Genomic DNA, 9,155 nt, shown 5'->3' with positions numbered 1-9,155 from the left:
CCTTGTGACATCACAATGCCAGTAGGGGGCTCACCTGATTGGAGGAGAGTATCTTTGATGTGTCCGGCCCGCCCACCTGATTGGCTCCCTGCGGCCATATCAGAACAGTGCCCGGGGGGAAAAGCCTGTGATGTTAATTGCAGCCAGTGGGATTAAACGCGGCTATTTTATGTAAATCTGCCCCCAAATGTTTGCACCTCTATCAAAGCCGCCGGGCCTGCGGTCTCAGCAGCCTGAAAGGAAATGGCCCATGTCAGCAACAGCGCCATAACTGGTGGGCAGCATCCCCTTTGCTTGTCCCAGTAGTTGCCACCCACCCACCAGCAGATGCGCCCGGCGCTCCAGCAAAGCTCAGCCCGCTCCGAGCTAAATGATCGCGGCCAGACGGTACCCCTTCAAACGGCAGCGTCTGCAGAGCCCCCTTCGAACTTTCGTCTTGAGGGACCCGCTCTTTAAAAAAACACACTCCCATGCATATCAATACTATTCAAATCGCCGGGCCTTCGGAATAAAGCAGGCTCAGACCGCGGGGTAAATAACAAAGGCGGTCATTTGTTGTGGAGAAAACCGTTTTAAACGCGTCGCCAGCCTAAAGGGTAGAGGCAGAGCCGACGGTTGTTTATACCTGTCACCACCACAGAAGCAGCCTTTCCCAGGACTTTGTTACAGGAACACTCGCGCCTTCTGTGCATGAAAGCGGTCGCGAGGTTTCCCGCTTTCTTAACCAAGAAGGAAGAATAGGAAACCGGAAGAATGGCACGCTTTCCACTGTGCACACCTCTTCCCCACGGTGTATCTCCTGATGGACTGGGAACATATATATGTTTGCTTTCTTGTCGGCCTTGCGACCCTAGCTATAGTTGGATTAAATTGAATTTACAGCCTGATCTTGACTTCTGTGGAAGTGGCACCACCGTAAAGCCCACTGAGATCAGTGAGAAGTGCATTGACCAGTTTTAGGTTAAGATTTTTCTTAAGAAGTAAATTCCACCAAAATCAGTTGAACTCATAACAAAGTGTCTTTCTGACTGTCAGTGATCTTTCTGTCCTACTTGGACAGAATTATTGAATGGGAAAAGAGCTGACTGCAGCCCTAAGCACAAGGATCCCCAGTGTATTTTGGAAGGCCTCAGCAGTTATAGGCGGCCTATAAATACATGTTTAAATAAATAAATAAAATATTTTAAAATGCCACACCTCTGTTGCTTCGTGTAACAAATTGTAGTCCCCAAAGATGTAAAATGGGGAATTCATGTTTGCATGAACACCTGGAATCAATCAATGTTTCTATCATCCATCACTGTTCAAATATGATCGTGTGCTGCAGTCTAGCTGATACAGAGGGCTCCATCCAATGTTAGCCTAACTTGTCCCATTCATTTTAATGGGCCTTCTCTTGGTAAAAGTACCATTGTTTGCAACTAAGGCCTTTATTATTAGTTGCACCTATTTCTAATTGAGAAATCTACACAACTGGCAAGTGGCCTACATTAAGATTTCTTTGTAACTCTTCCTCAAGTCTCCTTTCCTCATTCATTTCTACCGTAAAGAGAATCTGGTTGCAATTTAGATATATTTGTTCTCCAGATATAACTTTGCCCTGCTGAAATGAAGTGGGTGAAGAATGCCATGTAACTCAATACTTTTAAGCGATAAATATTTATTTTATTTATTTATTTAGGAGACTTCTATGCTGCCCCATTCGCCGAAGCCTCGGGGCGGCTCACAACCATAAATAAACTTCAGTGGAATAATATAAATTAACAATATAACTTAAGTCGCCCTGGCCAAAGAATAAAATGAATAAATAATATTAACAATTAAAATAACATTTGAATAAAAAGGTCTTTACCTGGCACAGAAAAACAAATAACAATGGCGCCAGGCAGACCTCTCTGGGGAGCGCATTCCATAGATTGGGCGCCACCACAGAGAAAGCCCTCCTCCAAGTACTCACCCTCCTAATTTCCTTCATGGAGGGTTCCCAGAGAAGGGCCTTTCCCGCAGATCTCAAGGGGCAGGTGGGCATATATGGACCTAAGCACTCCTTCAGGTAACCAGGACCCAAGCCATTAAGGGCTTTATAGGTGATCACCAACACCTTGAATTGGGCCCGGACTTCAATGGGAAGCCAGTGAAGCTGACAGAGGACTGGAGTCATGTGAAATAGAATATACAATTGTTACCACTGCCCTTAAAAAGTTGCTAGTAAGACCCTCTGTTGAGGAAAAGTTACATTTTGGCCTGGAATAATTATTACCCCATGTCAAATGCTCCATTCTTAAGTAAAGTTCCAGAGAGGATGCTGGCTTCTCAAATCCACAATCTTCTGGATGAAACTAATTGTTTAGATCCAATCCACTCTCACAGTTTGGCTAGGATACATGGTGGGCATGACCCTACTGGAAGGAGCAAGGAAGTGCAACTCTGTTCTCTGCCTGGACCATTCAGTGGTATTCAGTACCAGGGCCAGCATCAAAGGTACCCATGGCTGGGAACCTGCTTAGGGCCTACAACCCAGCAAGGACTCACTGATAAGAGGCTCCTGGACTTGCTTCTCCTCTCCACCATCGCAACCTGCTTCTTCAAATATCTCTTGTTCTGGCTCACACACCATGGTCTGAGAAGGAGGAGCAGTAGATGCCACTGCCTGCTTGCTCCCTGGTTCTTTCCATGCCAAGCAAGTGAGTGGTAGGAATAATAATAACCAGAAGGAGCAGCCAGAAGGAGCAGGTGACAAAGGCAGCAAGAAGACAGACTGATAAAAGGTGGGTTCTATTGAGGCTTTCTTTTCAAAGGGCTCTCCAAATTTGAAACAGGCACTGTTCCATCATGGTATCCTAAGTAATCTGGTCAGATAGGGATTGAGGTGCAGAACTTTTCAGTGACTTGAGCTCTTTCAGGGGCAAACTCAGTTGGTGGTGCTAGGGGTCTTCTCCTTCATGTGGGTTTTGGGGCACCACAGTTTCTATTGTCCTCTATGGTCTAAACATTTACATGAAGCCACCAAGAGAAATCATTCAGAAATTTGAGCTAAAGTATCTCATTGCCTCTTATGTCCATCTACACATCCCAGGGATGCTGTGGGAACCTTGAACAGGTTTCTGGAGGCAATTTTTGAGATGTATGAGAGAGAACAAGGTGAAACTTAATCCAAGTATGATGGAGGTACTGTGGGTGGGGAAACTAGCCAGCCAGGAAGGAGGCAATCAGTTCCAGTTGCAGTTGCATTTCCACCTCATTCAGGTCCTGGACTCAGTGCAACCCATGGAAGCTCAGATATCAGCAAGACTAGGAATGCCTTTTCTCACCTTAAGATGATATGCCTACTTTGATCCTATCTAAGGATAACAATCCTTGTTACTCTTGCCCTAGTCATAACAGGACTAAGCTACTATAATGGGTTCCTCTTGGCGTTGTCTTTGAATATGGCTCAGAACCTTCAGTGGTTGCAAAGTTAAAAAAGATAAAGGTTTTTCATGACATTAAAGTCCAGTCATGTCTGACTCTAGGGGTACAGCTGCCTAAACAGACATACGGGAGGCGGGCAATGGAAGCATGTCACTTAAGGTGTTTCATCAGTTATGCTGCCTGATTATTTGTCTCTGGGCCCAGTTCAAATTGGTGCTTTTGTTCTTTAAAGGCCAGTTTGGGAAAAGGACTCCTTGTACCCATATGAGTCCTCCCAGATCAGCAGAGACCTTTCTTACAAATCACCAATCCATATAATTTGGCTGGTGGGGACATGAAAGGTGACCTTCATGGGGTTTTCTGATTTCTGTAGCTCCCTCAATTGAATCTTGATTTACGTGGAACCTCAAAACATTTCTATATCAATTCACTTTTGGTTTTGAGCCAGTTTAATTTTGGAGTATTTGGGCTGAAATTATGATGCATTCACTGCTGCTGCTTAGCTTTCTATGGATGCTTGTCATTGTTCATGGTCATTCTTTAATAATAACTGGGCATTCTTTTGTAAGAAATTAAAATTTGAAATTGGTATTGCCGCGCACAGATTTGAGATAGCTCCTTTAGTTCTGAAAAAAGTGGGATATGATGTATTGCATGAAGCCCGGACTCTATTTTTTTCCCAGAAAGAGATAGATATCAGTTTCTGCATTGGTAACTTTTGAGAGAATTCTTTTTAATGCGTTCAGAATGCTGAAGGTGGGGGGGGGTATCTTTTTAATGGTCGTGTACCAGTTATTGCTGGTGGTGGAGGGGAGAAGGGACAAAGGCTGCAGTGCTGAGTGCATTTAAGAGTCCCTCCTCTCGGGAGAAGCTCCTTCTGAGTAGACAGGCACAGGATCCAGCTGTAGATCTGCCACCCTAAGCCTGCTGGCTGCATCTGATGAAGCAAACTCTCGTATGAAAAGCTTGTGCCATGATAGCTCTGCCGGGCTTAAAGGTTCCGCAAGACCCTTGGCTGTTTTTCTGAAGCCTCACAAGGGGCTTTGCTCAGGATTCCGAGGGGCTTTGCTAAGGAAACAGACTCCAGCCCTTGCTGTACAGCTGAGCCAGCCGCAACTTTTACAGCAGCGAGGCTCTCCCTTTTTTGGTGCATGTTGTTGCTCCCGTTTAACGAGATCGTTATTGTCTCCAGCAGCCCCCACCAAACCATTTCCTGTCCATTGTCACCTCCCGCTCCCCCGTCGCCCGCGTCCCCCTCCCCCAGAGATTCCCACAGCAAGGTAATAAAGTCTGCTCTCCTGAGAAACGCAAGCGAGCGAGGAGCCCTAAGGTGCTCCGCCTGTCCCAAAACGCCCCTTCGGCGGCGGGGACGGTTCCGCAGACACGCCCGGGCCCACGGGAGGGCTCCGGCTGCATTCCGCTCGGCGGGACCCACTGCCACGGGGCTGGGGCTGCAGCCCGAGTCCCTCTCGTTTCCACGGGGTGTCCCGCCGGGGGCATGTGCTGGATGGTCGCGTTGCAGGTGAAGCTTCGCAGAAGGGCAGAAACGCAGACGGAACCGAAACTGCCCCAGTCTTTCCATTAAGTAGCAGAGGCTACAATTCTCGGCCCCTGAATTCAGTGTTTGTTTGTTTGTTTGTGTACAGGAGGAGCACGATCCACTAAAAGTAGATAGGAGTAGCATGTGAGCCAGGGATCACGTTATCTCGAGAGTCGTATTTTATTAAACACACATATTTCCTTTCTTTCGCTCCCTCCCTGAAATATAGCGATGAAAAGGGCAACTTAACTCTTTCCGTGCTGGAGTTTTGTCTTTTGTGTCTCTCCCCCCCCCCCCCATGTACTCCTCTCCGCAAGGGTGCAATCCTGTGCGTAGCTTCACAGAAAAGCAGGCGTGTTGTTCTGCTGCAACGTTCGTGGAATCGCTCCCTAAATAGCTTTTCTTTCGCAGGGTGAAAGAGAGCGGTCTCCAGCGGTCTCGAGAAGAAAGTGGCCCATCTGTTCCAGCATATCCAGCTGATCTCCACGCGACGTGAAAGGACTTTAAGGCTGCGATCGCAGACCCTTTAACTGGGAGCAGAGTCCGTTAAGCGCCATGTGACTTGCTTCTGAGTAGACCCATATGGGATCGCGCTGCCTGTAGTGTGACCGAGCCTTGACGGGAGGGAGCCCAGAGCAGGCCGTAATGTAAACACGTCGGGCGGGGAGGGAAGCAGGCCCTCTGGCCTTCTGGTGCGACGGGCTGTCTGGCAGCTGTCCTGCCCCCGGGGAATTCACAAGCGGGCCTGTGCTGGCTGGAGTTGCTGCGTGTAAGCGTAAGCAGTTGAGCCACCATCGTACAGGCTGGCAGGGAAAGAGTTAAGCAGGCCAGGTCTCCTTCGAGATTTCGGCCTTTTCCTTTAAACAACCAACAGTCCTGGGAAAGAATCACGAATCGACGGGGGATAGTTTTCCGTCCCGAAGGTCTCGGCACCCCTCGGAAGAATTCAGGCCGGTTGCAGCGCACTCTTTCCCGCGGGACTGTGTACCGACTGCCTTCCCAAGAACTCTGGTCGAAGTGGGACGGGTGTCGGGGTCTTCCTTGGCCAGTCTTTCGTTTGTGCTTAGAATCGACACTGTTACATCGAGGAGACTCACGTGGTTCAAGCGACTGTATTTCCCCAAAAGTGCATATTTCGGTTTCCACTTGGTGAATGTTTTGTGGGACACAATCCATTCCTGACCTTTCTTATTACGAGCAAAGCCTAATCATGCACAGGGATAGTCCTGGCTATTTGGGTTGTCTCTTGTCCCTTATTCCGGGCTGTGTTTCACTCCAGCAGCCTCTTTACCTTTCATACACTTGGATAAGGACATAAATATAGCACGAACCATTCGCGTCCTCGTCAGCTGCTCCGGAGAGCAGTGGTTCCCCTGGGCAGGGCACTAGGGCGAAAGTCTTGGGCCCCACTCGGAGCAGCAAACGCGCACAGCAGGACGCAAGCAAAGGAGGGCAAGACATGTTACCCGCTAAGGACACCCATCCACAGACACCCAAGGCCACTTGTCCACAGCCTAAAATAACCCCATTGTGCCAAGTCGAGAGAGATCCGTTCAGGTGGGGAAAAAGACCCTTGTTCGCTCCACTGAATCGGCTCCCTCTATCAGTTTATTTGGGAATATACGGCAAAAGAGGAATACCTGTGCAAACGCTCTCCTCAGGGTACTTGCAGTTAAGGTTACAACAGGACCAGCGCTTGCTCCTGGGATTTAATGGCTTCGGGCTGCGAGCTGATTGCCACGGGGAACACCCAGCCCGCGGCGATCTTGACCCCAGGACTCGGGCGTTACGAGCCGCAGCGGCTTCAGCAAGACGCACGGACGACCGGGCACAGTTTCGTGTCGAGGCTCCCTGTTCAGATCGCTCTGGGAGTCATTCGATGCTTCGATCAGGAGAGGGACTTCGCTACTTTTAACAGAGGGGTCCCATCGATGCAAACGGCACAAGGCTGCCGCGTCCTGAGGCGAGCCCCGGAGTAATGCTCGAGCCAGCGTGTCTTGACGGGCAGGGGACCTGCGAGAGGCGGATGTAGCCTCCACTCGGCCCGAAGCTCCCTGGGTGACTTTGGGTCAGCCAATTGCTCTAGCCTAACCCGCCTCACAGGGTTGTTGTCGTAAGGATAAAATGGAGTGGAGAACTGTGTGACCTGCTCTGGCTTCTTCACAAAAGAAGAAAAGGTGGGATAAGGACTTACTCCCTTGTCAATGGACTAAGGCTTGTGTTACCTTTAAAGATAGATCTATCCCTATTTTTCCTTGGAACATGAGCTTAAATTTTCAGTCCATCTAGCCATAAGTCCCAAATCTTTTGAGCAGTACCCTGAATCTTTAGAGCTGCCCAGCTGACATAATCTGCTTTAATACAGGCTCAATAGAATTGCAGTTCCTAAGAGACCTGAAAGTTCAGACCAGTAGGAGGCTAACAGAGTGTGGCCTGAAGGTACTAGCCATTTAAACCAAAGGGGAGACCCATACCTTTCTTTCCACGGTCTGCTCATTGTTTTCATTAGGTCCAGAGTCCAAGTTTCCTAACAGCACGGTGTGGCCTGGCCTTCTCAGAATGCACCTGTCTATAGAGACCTGCATAGCCCATTCCAGATATATCTTGAGCCACTGCAGGTAGCAAGACCCTGACGATAGGAAGAGTAGGGACACAGGCTGTTGACATATCAGATGGAACGCCAGAGAGCTTTCTCATCTGTTGTTCTTTCCTGGCTAGCCCAGGCCTCTTAACTGGGGTGTTGGGGGGGGGGATGTAGGGCTAATATATGATTCTATCATTTGCTCTGTTGTGCTGGAGTGTGTTTGGAGTGCCTTTGCCCTGCAATCATCATTCTGGTGTGCACCTGCTTTTTTAATGATCCATGTGGCCACCCTCACAGTGCAAGGTTTGTTCCAGATTAGAGAGAGGTGACTAGATGTGGGAGAGGAATAGCTGTTTCTTACTCTTCTGTGGTAAAAAGGCTCAGTGTCCTGTGATAACTTAAAAACTTACTGTGATCTAATAAACATTCATGGACAGGAGCTCACTGTACAGATTTTTTTTGTTAAAGATGCTTTTCAGTTAACTGGAGAAAAATGGCACTTGTTAAATAAAGTACAGGACCCCTGATTATTTCTGTTGCCTGTAGATTAGCTGGCAAAGTCATGGGTGCTTCCCCTCTTGCTCTTTCCCTTGAATCTTTCTTTATGAGATTATTTTCAGAAATCAAAAGCCCTCCTTTCCCCTGCCAAACATTGAAGGATGCCAAACATCCATTTATACAAGTATAAGGGTCCTTAAGAGACAAGGTCCTTTAAATACACACATATACACACTTCAGAGCCTGAAGCAACTGCCGCATTTGGGACACAATGGAAAAGCAGCATAGTATTATTTAATTTATGGACTGTTATTGTATTACCACTGCCAAGGAAGGGAAGAGAGGTGCTTGCGGGAGTTTCTGCCTTAGTGGCTGTAGCATCTTGACAGGCATAGTAATAGTCCAGGCCTGTCAAGATGCTACAGCCGCTCTTACATGACTGAGGTTGGGAGGGAAATTCCATTAGTGGGGTCTCTCTCTCTCTGCTTCCCCACCTGCTCTGAAGACTGGAAACAGCAAAAGCAATAACCTCCAGCCCGAAGTTGTCCAGTGTTGCTGTGGCTTGGGGGATGCAGTGGAGGGTGGGGGGTTGCAGACAGATTGAAGAGCAAGTGCTTTACTCAGAAGTACATCCCATTATGTGCAAGTAGTAATTGTGTAAGCTTGCACCCTAAGAGCATAGGTTATTACAAGCTATATTACATTTTCACAATCTCCTTTGTTAATGTTCCATGTTCAGTTTGTGCTTCATTGGTAAATGTTCAAGGTTCTGTACAGCTCTCGGTTGGTCACAGGCATTCCATCTTTCCCATCTGGATTTGGGCCTGAAAGACCAAGGAAATTTGTGGGTACCTTAAGGGTAAGTTCTAAGCAAGCAGAAGCTGAGGCATTGCACAGTTCTGTCCTGAAAGCAAGCAAGAAGTTAATTGGCTTGTTTTCTATGCTATATAAATTATGGAAACAATTTCTAGTTACGCACATATATTTGCATAAGTAAATTAACACAAAGTAAGTTGTGTTAGCTGCAGATCTTTTGGTACCTAGTATCACAGCTTTTCAGATTAGGGTCAATAACCCAGTTTTTTCTATCTGCAGGGCTAATAGCAAAGTACTGCTTTCTTC

This window comes from Varanus komodoensis, unplaced genomic scaffold (genome assembly GCF_004798865.1).
Source record: "Varanus komodoensis strain SLA01 unplaced genomic scaffold, ASM479886v1 scaffold1, whole genome shotgun sequence".
NCBI lineage: Eukaryota > Metazoa > Chordata > Lepidosauria > Squamata > Varanidae > Varanus > Varanus komodoensis.
The sequence above is the reverse complement of the archived record's forward strand: the minus strand, read 5'-3'. Positions refer to the sequence as shown.